This window comes from Orcinus orca, chromosome 16 (assembly GCF_937001465.1).
Source record: "Orcinus orca chromosome 16, mOrcOrc1.1, whole genome shotgun sequence".
Classification (NCBI taxonomy): Eukaryota; Metazoa; Chordata; class Mammalia; order Artiodactyla; family Delphinidae; genus Orcinus; species Orcinus orca.
In genome coordinates this window covers 85,054,006-85,067,645 of record NC_064574.1, presented here as the reverse complement: position 1 = coordinate 85,067,645, position 13,640 = coordinate 85,054,006, and the positions used below count along the sequence as shown (strand labels likewise).

Sequence of the window (13,640 nt, the reverse complement as noted above, 5' to 3'; positions counted from 1 at the left end):
GGTTATGTGAACAGACGTCCTATGTTTCTACCAGCAGCGCACTCCCCTCTCATAACACCTGCAGTAATTAATTTTAAGTATTTATCTTAAGCGGGATCCTGGCTGCGTTTGGTGGGCTTAGTTCTTCATATCCACAGCTTCTGCTCTTCATATACTCTCCCTCTTTCTGTCATCAACCTTAGATTTATTGTTGGTGTTGATTTTAGACCAAAATGTAAATGAGACTGTGTTGACATTTAAAAAAAAGAAAAAAACTTGCTTCCTAGCAGATTGAGTAGGGGAGCAGTTGGCTTAAATAGATAACCTCGGGTCATATCAGAAAATGTCTTGTTCTCGCTGAGGACTCTATTCTTGCGCTGTGGGACTGACTTTATTCATTTAAAGGAAGCTAGGGCAGACAGGAAGAGAAATATTTTCTTCTCTTAAGATTTCCTGATTTCTTTGTACCTCTGTTGTGACACCCAAGGGTAATTCTGATATAGCAACACTAGCAAAAAGAAAAGAGATGGGAAAACAGAAGGGGAGATTCCTCCACAGTTACGAGCTCTCATCCGTCACTATCGAAGCCTCCCTGTGCCCCGGCTCATTCTGTGGTCTTGTCTGCTGTGCTCCCCATCAAGGACAAGGACCCACCAAATTTCCGGAGACAGGGGAGAGAGAGCGCACACGTGAGCAGGAGTGAGAGGGAGAGAGTTAGACCAAGACACAAGCCAAGACCCCCCACTCCTGTCTCACCTGTGCGCTCAGGTTGTGTGTGGTGCTGCTCTCTAGCTGAACGTCCCCAGCCTGATTATTTATTCTTCTTGGGGCCAGCGCTCTCCAGTCAGAATGATGAATCTCCAAATAGACCGAGCCCAGAACCTGCGCTGGTACGTTGGGAGCGGTCAGCCCCGCCATGTTGGTAGAGATACAGCCCTGCCTGGCCCACCTAGAGATGAGCTGGGGTAAAGTCCTCACTCCATCCTCCAGAGAGAAATGCTCCTTGATCCTAATGTTAGGAAACAGAATACGGTCCTATTCCTAGAATTAGCTTGGAATGAATATGGTTGGTGGACATGGTTATCCATCAGGTTGTTTACTTACCGTTTATTGCTTTGGAACATGTAGTACTCTCGGTTGCTCTGTGCTGGTTAGGACACCTGCAGGATTTCCTGCCTCAGAGTTTGCTCTCTTCTAAGATGGAATAAATAAGAAATTGATTACCTAAAAACACAGCAGAGGAAGTGTTCATCAATATATTTGTATGAACATTGGCATTTAAGGTGGGAAACAGAAGAAAATACCACACGCTCGATAAAATATTTCTCCAGTTCTGGGTATAACCACCTTGCGGCATTGCAGTTTTATGAAACACTAAATATGTAAGTGAGAGGTTTTATTAGGATATCAGTCTTACATGAAAAAATAAAAAGAAGGTCATCTGTTGGTCTGTGGGGTGCCCCTTCTGGGAAGGAGCTGAAACATTGAGAAACCTGTTTCTCAAACTGTTGGCCCCTCAGCTCTTTGTGTTTTCACGTGGCTGGGGGAGCTGTAGAATACAAAGCTTTCAGTTGTATGTTGTTCCAGTCAAACAAAGTCTTCCGAAAGTAACAGCCCTGGGAGTGTTCACCTGCGGTCTGGCTTCCCGAGCAGGCGTCTTTATAACTAGACCATGAATTTACTTTCAGCTTCAATTGCCGTAATTCCTAGTCTGTGAGTTGAACAGTGGTATCTGTAGCAAGGAAAATAACTTCAATTTAGTCTGGTTTTCTAAAGATCTTTATTGTGTTTTAAGGAGGAGGGCACAACTGTGGTTTTCCTGATATATTCTGCTTAACATACTGTGGCCCCTTTCTCTCTTATTTATCTCCTTTTTTTTCTCTTTTCTTTCTCTCATGTGCTCACAGCGTTTGTTAAGATAATTTTCTGTTTTCTCCAGGGACTCAGGATTGCATTTCTTTGTTCTGGGTTTTATCTGTGAGACACTTTTCCAGTTACAGCTTCTGTTTGTGATTCATGCTATGTAAAGACAATCTGATGTTCAGCAGGACTGGAGCCTGACAGAGGGTCATAAACATGTCTCAGGAGCAGAGCTGTGCTACTCTCCAGAAACTTACATGCAAAACTCTGGTCTTGGGAAGAGATTTGATTATTTTAGGAACAGATATTGGTGTCTGTTTGGAAATTCGATCTGGCAAGCATCTGTTAGGCACTGACTGTTTCCAGAGGCTCTGAAGACTAAGAATCGCACACCTTAAGGAGATTACAGTGGATGGGGCAGATGTGTGCTTGTACAGGTGCCCTGGTCTGAAGGAGACCAAGGTTTGTCTCACTTTCCCCCAGAAGCAGAGCGTGTGGGTTCAGTGAAAATGTGGGTCCAGGCGTTTAGTTAGCGGTGGTCCCAGGAACTATGGGCAAAGGAGTGGGCAAAGGAGACAGAGAAGGGAAAGATATCAGTGCAGGTGCATCAGTGAGTGAGCCCATCCCCTCAGTGAACATCTGTCCTGGGTCCCCCAGGAGCCTCAGGGAGACTGCATAGAAGCCACCGTAGTGTCGCTGACTGAGGGAGAAAGTGCAGGGATTTATTCATCAGCTCCCATGCTTTATTCCTTGAGAACGACTTCCAGGGACATTAACGTCCAGGCATGCAGGCTTATCTCTCCACCTCACCCTTGTAGGCCAGTCATACCCCTGGCCAGAGAATGACCTCAGATAGGAACTGGCAGGTGTTTGCAGAAAGTCGTGGGTTTGTAAGTAAGCGGCAGGTGACAGAGACTGTGGGCAGGGCGTGGGCAACACCAGCTCCAGAGCGATAGTAACCAAGCGTGGAAAGTACACTGCGTGCCTTACACCGCGTACCCCAGGTCCAGGCTCAGAGCGGGTCAAAGGACCGACAGCTGAGACCGAGAACTGTCCAACTCCTTGAAGAAAACAGGGGGGAAAGCTTGATGACATTGGATTTGTCAGTGATTTCTTAGATACGACACCAAAATCACAGGCAAAGAAAAAATAGATGAATTGGACTTCATCAAAATTAAACACTTTTGTGCATCGAAGGACACTATCAACAGAGCGAAAAGGCAACCCGTGGAATAGGGGGAAGTACTTGTAAATCCTACACCTGATAAGGGATTAATGTTCAGAAAATATAAAGGACTCCTGCAACTCAACAACCAAACAAACAACCTGATTTGAGAACTGAGCAAAGGGACTTCCCTGGTGGCGCAGTGGTTGAGAGTCCGCCTGCTGATGCAGGGGACGTGGGTTCGTGCCCCAGTCCGGGAAGATCCCACAGGCCGCGGAGCGGCTGGGCCCGTGAGCCATGGCCGCTGAGCCTGCGCGTCCGGAGCCTGTGCTCCACAACGGGAGAGGCCACAGCAGTGACAGGCCCATGTACCACAAAAAAAAAAAAAAAAAAAAAAAAAAACTGAGCAAAGGACTGGAATAGATGTTTCTCCAAAGATGACATACAAATGGCTAATTGAGCACATGGGAAAATGCTCTACTTCACTAATCAGTAGGGAAATCAAATCAAATGATACACCACTCCCACCCATTAGGACGGCTACTTTGAAGACAATCTACACAAAGAGAAAACAACAAGTGTTGGTGAGGGTGTGGAGAAGTTGGAACTCTTTTTTGCCTTGCTGGTGGGAGTGTATAATTGCACAGCCATTGTGGAAAATGGTATGATGTGTCCTTAAACAATCGCAGAATTACCATCTGATTCAGCAGTTCTACTTCTGGATATATACCCAAAAGAACTGAAAACAGAGACTGAAACAGATACTCACACACCCATGTTCATAACAGCAGTATTCACAACAGCCAAAAGGCGGAAGCAACAACCTAAGTGTCTATCCGCAGATGAATGGATAAATGAAATATGGTCCATCCAAACAATGGACCGTTATTCAGCCTTAAAAAAGAATGAAATTCTGATCCATGTTACCACATACATGAACCTTGAAGTCATTACGCTCTGTGAACTGAGCCAGTCATGAAAGAACAAATCCCGTGTGATTCCATTTACGTGAGGTACCTGGAGTCAAACTCACAGATACTGTGTGATTCCATTTACGTGAGGTACCTGGAGTCAAACTCACAGAGACAGAGAGCAGGAGAGGGGGAGGGGGCTGGGGAGGAAGGGATGAGGAGCAGGTGTCTAATGGGGACAGAGTCTCAGTCTGGGGAGATGAGGTTCTGGAAAGGGATGCTGGGGACGGCTGCACAACGGTGTAAATTGATGCCACGGTTCTGTGCACTTAAAAATGGTTAAAATGGTACATTTCATGGTATGTATATTTAGCCACAACTTTTAAAAAGCAGCAGCAGGTACCGAGAGGGAAGGGCACTTTAACTGAGGGCCTGGGAAGCCTTCCTGGAGGAGGTGGCATGCTCCCTGGCCCCGATGGATGGTGGACTTCGGCAGGCTGCAGTGCAGGCGGGGGGTAGGAATGGGGAAAGTTGTCGCAGGCGGAGGCGCTCAGGTCGGAGGAGGGCGGCTGGGATGTTTCAGAGAGCGCCCTCCACACGGCGGGTGAAGCACAGGAACCCAAGCCCTTCTCTCCGTGTTCAGTCAACAGATACTCACTGGATACCTGCTGTGCACGAGGCACTGTGCAGGCCTGGAGAGAGTGGCTAAAACAGAACAGACGCAAGTGCCTGTGCTCCTGGTCTCCTGCGGGGAGAGACAGACACAAACCAAACAAGCATAGTGAGTGGAGGGTCCCGTGGAGCGCGGAGCAAGGGGAAGAGCTCGGCTGGGAGGGGTGGGCTCGCCATCGTCAGAGGGCCCCCCAGCCTGCGGAGGCAGAGGCCCCCGTCAGCGTAGCTCCGGTCCTCCAAATGATGGCTTTATGGTCACTAAAGAAACCAGATGTGGTTTTGATTTCTCTGCTCGAGGTTGCTCAAGGCAGTGGTGTTCTTCCTGCAGATCTACCAACCTCTAAATACTTTGTGTCTCATGGGAACTTTGAGAAAAACCTTTTCCTTGGAACTCCGCCAGCTGCAGCTGGAAGGGACCAAGGCTTCAGAGGGCCCTTGCCAAGGGGTCCTGCAGTTCCCCGTTGTCCTTGCTAATAGCCTCAGACGGGCATCAGTCGCCCCGGTGGGCTTGGGCTCCACGCCCAGGTTGGCACGTTTGGCAAAATTATTCAAGGGCATTTCTCACTGAAGCTAAAAGTGATCTGCTGTTGTGCCTAGGTACCTTCTCAATAATTTCAGTAGGCCGTTTGGAAAATTGACCTAACTTCCTGAAGAACACCCTCTTACTTCTCTGTCCCACCCAAACTACACACGGCCCCAGTTTCTCTCTTGGTTGTGGTTCTTTTGCATTAAACGGTAGGTTATGCGTTTATATGCTTGAATGGAAAGCTGCTGTCTCTGTACGTTTGGATCGCTCCAGGGTCCAGCCATGCAGTTCCTAAATCCACACTCCTGTTCTGTGTTCTATCAATCAATAAATAAACGAATAGGCCTGCTGCAGAGTTGCCTTTTATCACCTTCATTTTCCTCTGCTGATGAAAATACATTCTTTGTAACATTCCATTGATTTCCAAAGGTGCAAGTTTTCAAACATGTTATAAATGAGCAGAAAAGAAACTGCTGGATTGTTTGTCAAGCTGTCACATTATTTTATTTATCCTCTCTCGTCAATAGAAAAGTCCAGAAGAGTATTGAGATAAAAATGGGAGTACACGTAAAGGTAAAATTGTGAATGGGGTATACGGCTGTGTCCCCTCCCACCGTTGTACAGTAAACAAGAAGTGAGTCGGCCGGTGCAGACTCTCCTCGGAGGGAGCAGCAGGGCTTCTGGGACTGGGCTCGTCCAGCGGCACTGCCCAGTGCCTTCGCGGCTGTGAGCGGGTTCTCGCTCACTGAGCGATTAAACACACAGCACTTAGAAGGATAGGAGAGTCTTCTTCGGCAGCTCCACACACAAGGGATTATTAACGCAGGAATTTACACGCCTGCCTCGCCCGTTCGGGAGCCAGGGGCGCAGAAACTAAAAAGTGGGTTTGGGGAAAGTGAAAGGTGGGAGGGACTTTCTATTTGGTGAACAAGAGTTTTCCAATCAGGAGAAAATTCATGCTGTTTATTTCACTTTTCACAATAAAGTGCGTCTTAAAATTGCCCAGGTTCTGCCTTGAGAAACTCACCTCTTGGAATCTGAGGGAATGACCTGGTTTGCCTATTGCCTATACACCTTTTACTGTAGCACATGTTAACAACAACAAAAGTAATAATTTCTATGGGTTCTTGGAGATTATATATATAATATACACACACACACACACACACACACACACACACCTCTCTCTCCTAGTCTCTTAAAACGTACGTGCCCTGGAGGGTTCAGCTCTACAGGATCTGAGCTATCAAGACGCCAGCTCCCACGGTGGCAAGCGGTCAGACACACCTGCTGAGATGCTTTGCAGGCAGGAGAGCGCTTAATCCCTTTGCCAGGCCGTTTTAATTTAAAATTCCGAGAAAGATGACAGACTCCGAAGGGTTGCAAAAGCAACTGATGAGTGGAAAAGCCACTGGAGCCCAACCACCGCCCCCCGCCCCGCCCCCCCCCCCCCCCCACGAAAGCCGGGCTCCCAGGCGCGCACTCGCCCTCCTTGCTCCACGTACTTGGTGGAGGGCGGTGCCGGGGGGCCGAGCCGAAAAGATGCTCTTGCTGCCTCTTCCGGCTGCCGCGAGAGTCGCCCGTCCGACATCTGAGCGGGAAGCGCTTCTGGGGACCCGGTCCAGCCGCCGCAGACAAGGCGAAGGGCCTTGTTTTAGGAATCTGTGGCAAAGAAAAAGCAGATGATGTGCCCCAGTTTATAAGCGCAGGAGAGAATTTTAATAAATTGGTGTCTGGAAAGCTGAGAGATCTCTTGAACATATCTGGACCACCCCTGAAGGCAGGCAAAACCCAAACCGTTTATGGTCAGCATGAGGGCTTCTCCAGCATGGTGTGGTTGGCCTCGGCAAAAAGACGGCCGGAGTTGATGACCAGGAAAACCGGCACGAAGGCAAAGAGAACATCAGAGCCGCTGTTGCAGCGGGGTGCAGACAGGTTCAGGACCCGGAGATCCCGTCCGTGGAGGCGGACCCCTGCGGAGACGCCCATGCGTGAGGAGTGGTGCCTGGGCTCTACGAGTATGACGACCTGACGCAGAAAAAGAAGTTGGCTTCATGGAAGTGGGTATCAGGAGGCCTGGCAAAGGGGAGTCCTCTTTGCTTCCGGGCAGAACCTGGCGTGCCACTTGGTGAGACGCCCGCCAATGAGATGATGCCAACCAGATTTTCCGGAATTACTGAGAAGAATCTCAAAAGTGCTAGTAGTGAAACAGACGTCCACATCAGACCCAAGCCTTGGATCGAGGAACAGGAAATGGGGTCATTCCTCAGTGTGGCCAGAGGGTCCGAAGAGCCTCCAGTCTTCCTGGAAATTCACTACAAAGGCAATGCAGGTGACCCTCCTTTGGTGTTTTTTGGGAAGGGGATTAGCTTTGACAGTGGTGGCATCTCCCTCAAGGCAGCTGCAAACATGGACCTCATGAGGGCTGACATGGGAGGAGCCGCCAATGTCTGTTCAGCCATCGTGCCTGCCGCCAAGCTCGACCTGCCCTTCAGCGTCGTAGGTTTGGCCCCTCTTTGTGAAAATATGCCCAGCGGGAAGGCCAACAAGCCTGGGGATGTTGTTAGACCCAAGACCGGGAAGACCATACAGGTGGATGACACTGCTGCTGAGGGGAGACGACTCCTGGCCGATGTGCTCTGCTACGCGCACGCTTTTAACCCAAAGGTCGTCATCAGTGCCGCCACCCTGACAGGTGCCATGGATGCAGCTTTGGGGTCCGGTGCCACTGGGGTCTTTACCAGTTCTTCCTGGCTGTGGAACAAACTATTTGAGGCCAGCATTGAAACGGGAGACCGTGTCTGGAGGATGCGTGTCTTTGAACCTTACACAACACAGATTGTAGGTTGCCAACTAGCTGATGTTAATAGCATTGGAAAATACAGATCTGCAGGAGCATGGACGGCTGCAGCATTTCGGAAAGAATTTGTGACTATCCTAAGTGGGCGCATGTAGACATAGCAGGAGTGATGACCAACAAAGATGGTTCCTTACCTGTGCAAAGGCATGGCTGGGAGGCCCGCGAGGACCCTGATGGAGTTCCTGCTTCGGTTCCGTCAAGACAGCACTCAGTTCAGATGCTCTAGAATGCCTTCATTCTGTCTTAAACGGGCAGTAGAGCTTCAGAATACTTTTGAATGAATAGATCAAAATCTCTCAAGGGAAACAAGGGATGGTATTTAAAAACATAGAACAAAATGAAATCTGTATGCCTTGATTGGTTTTTCACTTTATGCAGAGGTTTATAAAGGTCAAGCTAATATCTTGCCTGGCAAAGATTTTTAAGATATTCTAGCTTAAATGAATAATGATGATTTTTTAAAAGCTACCTAATCACTTTTCAGAGTATTTGTTTGTAACTGAGGAGCAAAATTGTATTTCAGATTTGTGATGCTGGGAATAATGAACAAACTAAAAGTCGCTATGCAGTTGTCAGAAACAATAAATCTAACTTTTTGTGCTCCCTGGTGTGGCTCTGATATTTACTTATATATTATTATAAACCCAGTGATGCTATAATATAACTTGTCTCTTCTGGCTGTGTTATATGAACTAAGTAATTAAGTTGGGTCTCAATGTTAATAATCACTTTGGGGCACTCAGTGATGAGCTTGAGTAGGTGAGGCGGTACTATTATCCCCACATTACAGATGAGGAAAATGAGGCACAGGAGAGGATTAGTAACATGCCTGCGATGTCACCAAGTAATAAGTGGGAGAGCAGAAAGCAGTAGAGCTTTCTTCTTCTTTTTTTTTAAAATAAATTTATTTATTTTAAAAAAAAAGAAAGAAAAGAAAAGCCACTTGATTTTCTTTAAGTAAAATGTCTTGGAGCTGTTTCACCCATCCCCCAAAAGGGCACGCGTGTACCTTGCTGTGCATGGAAGAAGGTCAAGAATCATAAGAGACTGACCAATTAAATTGTGCTTTTTATTGCCAGAAAGCGGTTGAGAATGGCCCTAGGCAGCCTGTTTGTAGAAGCTGAGCTATAGAACCGAACAAAAGAGTGACTCGAGCTCTGCAGTGTCTACTAGTGTGCTCCGTGGCACAATGAAACGCTTTTTGGGGAAGGTCAGGATTTTTACTTATATATATAGCTCCGCCTTCCTTAGTAATTGTCCTAGGAGGGAAACTCAAAGATTCATCTTCAGAAACTGGGCAGAAGCAACCTTGATTGTCCGTGTGAGATTCCTGTTCATTTGGAAGGAACAGCAGCCTCTTTCCTTAGTGTCATCATGTCTTTCTCCTCCTTCTTCCGCTGCCCCGACCGCCAATTATCCCATCCATGTGCGCTTCCTGTGCCTGCCCTTTGAGACTCCAGCCGCCTGGGGGCCCTCCAAGCCCTGTCTTCCGTGCTCATCCCCGAGCTCTCGTGCCGCTGACCAGCCAGTGCTCCTGCCCACGTGGACACCCCCGGGCCCCTTGTCCGCCAGTTTCACATGCCCGCATCATCACCCCAACCCTTCTTGCTCCTGAGCTTTCACTCTTACGAGCTGCTCCGCCATCCACCCAAACCACCGGAGCCAGAAGCCGGGAGAGCTTCCCCGCGCACACCCAGCTGCCGTCGGCCCCTCTTCTCCCCCCGCCGACGCCCGCAACAGCCCCGCACGGTCTCCGTCACCACTTTCCTCCTCAAGGGCCTTCAGTGGCTCTCCATTCCCTACTGGATAAAGTCCAAACTTGGTAGCATGGCCCCCCTCCCCTGACAGCCTCCTCTGGGGTCACTCCCAGGCCCCAGTTTCCCCTCAACCTTCAAGAACCACTTGACAGTTTTCCAAACAAGCCAACCCGGTTTCCACTTTCTTTTTTCCCTGTTCCTGGAATGCCTTTCCTTCCCTCCTCTGCCTGGTGAATACTGTCCATCTTCCAAGGGCCGGGCTCAAGCCCTTCCTAATTCCCCTGGAAGAATCAGTCTCGCAGCACTCCCGACCCCGCATCCTGCCGCGTCCCTCCCCTCGGCTCTCCTGACCCCACCACCAGCTGCTTGCTCTTCTGACGTGACTCTCTTCCTCTGCTAAACCCAGACCTCCTTGACGTCGCTGACCTCTGACCCCCTGCAGTTAACTCTCCTATTCCCCACGCTCGCGCAGTGCCTGGAAATAAGAGGTACTTGCTCCTGTCGTTATCATCCTGTAGCGATAAAGAGCTGGTAATAATAACCAGCCGTGCTCTGTTTGGACAAGACTTAATTCTTCCTTCAACAAGCGCTCACAGAAGGGCTCTTACAGCCCAGGCACTTTGCTCCGTGCAAAGATGAATAACACATCCGCCCCTCCTTATTCCAGAAGGTGGACAGATCTCCCCGCAAATCGGGACACTGCAGTGAGGTGAGAGCCGGCACCCGTGGCCCTGGCTCGAGACGGGTCACTTCTTGCTCTGCCCAGATAGCCAGTTGCCTGAATTTTAAAGCATGTCTGTAATTGTTTACGTCATCTGGTCAATGCAACCAATAAATATCATCATTATTGGATGTTGAAAAAAGCTTTCAGAAAACACCGAGGAACCTGTGGCTCAGCACTGAGGGCTTTCCTAAGGCCTTGACTCCCGTGTGTGTTCTCAACCTTATTTTTCTCTTGTTCCTACAAGTTTTAGACCACTTGTTTTGGAGCAGGAACACTTGGAGGTTTCGAAAGGTCCTGGAGGCGCCACTAGCTGCTGCTTCTGGACGGGACCCTCTTCTGACCTAAGTGAGAACCCTGTAGATCTGGACCCACTAGGAACTGGAGAGCCGAGGTTCTCCGGAGTCTTGGGGGCCGTGGCCTTTGCCGCCGCCCCGTCTTTCCCGGATCGGGGTTGCCCCTGGTTGAATACGTGTGCCCGTGTGGTTGGCTCGTCTTGCACGCTTGTGTGTCTCCGGGCAGATGTGCCTCAGCATCTCCCGGTGGAGGGGGCCTTTGAGCTCGTTATTTTCCGGGCAGCCAGGGCAACCCCCAGCTCCACGGAGGGAACAGAGCGGGGAGCCGCAGCCTCGCCGGTTTGGCCGCGGAGATCCCCTGAGGCGCGTGGCCGGTAGCGCTCGCCTCGGAAGCAGGACGGGCAAGATGACGGTTCTGACAGAGGAAGCCCAAACGAGGGATTTGCTTTCTCAGATGTTCTGGAAAATTCCACTTTCAGGGCATAGGCTCATTTTTTGAAAGAAAGAGGCTGTGTTTTCAGTGAGCTGTGGAGACCTCCATGAGGAGGCGTGTGGGGACGTGTGGGCCCCAAGCCTGCAGGCGGGCTCGCTCCTCCCGGGCCGCGAGCAGGGCTGCGGGCCTTCCCTCGAGGTCCAGCACCCCGCAGCCTCACATCCAGGGCGCACGGGCCTTCAGAGCGTCTGCGGGGAGGCCGTCCTGGCAGAGACGGGAAGCCCTGGGGCAGAGCAGGCACTGAGGGCCTCAGTCTCCCCTTCACCGCGGTGCTGCGGCCTCGAGTTCCGAAGCACGTCCTGTGTGCCACACACTGTCTGATGTGCGTCGTGTAACATACAAACATACGTCGAAAGTGAGAGTGTCAAAAGTATACTCCTGTGTTGAATGGCCCTGTGAGACGGGCATCATTTTACAAATTAGGAAGATAAGGCTCGGAGAAGTTGAGTCACTTGCTTCCCGCTGGGAGCCAGGGTATTTCCACTGGATTCTAAATGCGGTTCTCTTGCTCCCAACCCCCAGGCTCCTGCCATCACTTGGCTGAGCTCCTGTGTCCTCCTTTGCCCACCTCCGTCTCCAGAGCTTGACTTTCTGACTCTGCGCCCAGATGACCGCGGGGCTGGCTCCTTCCTTCCAGGTCTCGGTCACCACCTCCCGCCTGTCCCTTTGCCCACCTCCGTCTCCAGAGCTTGACTTTCTGACTCTGCGCCCAGATGACCGCGGGGCTGGCTCCTTCCTTCCAGGTCTCGGTCACCACCTGCCGCCTGTCCCTGTGCTTCTGACCCTGGGTCCAGGTGACACGCCCTTTATCCTCACGCTGCTGTCCCACCACCGGCACTGTGTTGACTGCAGGGAAGCAGGCTGTGTGCCATTCGTCCTACTTTATCTGCAGTAATTCCACAGCTTAGCAGTTCTGGTAGACTTTGAACGTTTTTTTTTTTTTTTTTCTGTCTGAGAGATTTGATATTCTTTAAATGTACTTTTTAATTAAATGCAACCTGGACAGCTCCTCTCTACTCAGCCTCTCCAGTGATTAAGGGGTTCATGTGGGAGGAACTGACTAGGAGTAGACCCCATTTCCCTCTGCCTGAAGCCTTTCTTCCCAGAACTACAAAGCACTCGCCTTTCTGCCTTTGAAGCTACCTAGCACCCACGGTTGCTGACCTCGGCAGAAATCCTCTTTTGCTTCGATGTCTGCACCTCCCAGCCACCTAAACCAACCTGGGAAATGCTCAGTTGAAAACGCTACAGTAAAGTCTCAATTAAGGAAATGCTCAGGGGAAGGAGTGTTCTAGTTAATTTAATTTCTGGTTAACTGAGCACAACCAAAGTTTTTATTAGGAGGAAACATCGTTATATAAAAGAAGGCTTATGAACTTTGGATGAAGACATTCCTCTATTTAAAACCCATTCTCTACCATGTTTAGTCATGTGACTTTGACTAAAAGGGGGATGCTAACAGCTATAAAAGGGGTATGCTAATAGCTATCTTATAAAAGGGGGATGCTAATAGCTATCTTAATAGCTTGTTGTTAGACTAAATTGGGCAACATTTGTAAATGTAAACACGTAACAGAATGTTGAGCGGCTGTGTGGGAACTTGGTGAAGTACAGTTTCCCTCCCACTGCCCATTTTGTTTTCGTTCTTCTTGGAAATAATTCTTAATACGTTGGCATATGGTATTTTAAAAATGTTTTTTAATGCGGAACCCTGAAGGAGAGGGTAATTTTCCTGGTGGTGGTAGTAGTGGCTCATTATTGTAGAATATTTATGAAAAATTAACCAATCATTGAGTATTTGTTCAGTGCTCATTATATCTTAGACATCGTGCGAGTACCAGAAATGAAGAGGTCATTTTATTCTTTTAAAAATGCCCAGATAGTCTTCTTTGCATTTCTCTTCTAAAAATTGAACGTGGGAAAAAAATTGGTAGAAAAGTCAGCTTGGCAGTTTAAAAATACACATCCATGACCTCCTCTCACTTAAAAAAGAAGTAAAAACCCACTAAAATGTGTACGGTCGGATCTTAACAAACGGCACCGCGAAACAGAGGAAAGCTTCGGGTGAGCTTTATCAGGGAGCGCTCCCGGGCGAGGTGCACTGGTCCGAGAGAAAGGGGCCAGGGAAGTCGCGCCCGGGTGAAGGTTGGGCAAGACTTGATAGGGGAAGAAGGGAAAGGGGTGTGGTGAATCTGGGAGGGCGCAGGGTATTCCTTATTTGGTGGTCTTTTCGGGTATCCTGGGGGACCGTTAGTCCCGCCCCTCGAAAGGCGGGAAGGCTGGGCTGGGTTCGAAGTCCCCAGGTCAGTTCCTGGAACTGGGTGGTCCGGAATGTCTCCAGGGCAGTTTCTGGAACTGGGTGGTCCGGAGAATTTCGGTCTGATGCAACCTGTGAATCTG

At 49.4% G+C, this 13,640-nt stretch overlaps 1 protein-coding gene and 1 pseudogene across 1 annotated transcript in view; both read left to right on the top strand.

Annotated features, from left to right (window-relative positions):
• The window catches only part of SDK1 (sidekick cell adhesion molecule 1), an 826,099-nt gene that overhangs the window by 576,796 nt on the left and 235,663 nt on the right, over positions 1-13,640 (top strand). The window lies entirely within an intron of this gene.
• On the top strand, positions 6,656-11,109 carry LOC101285849 (cytosol aminopeptidase-like; annotated as a pseudogene).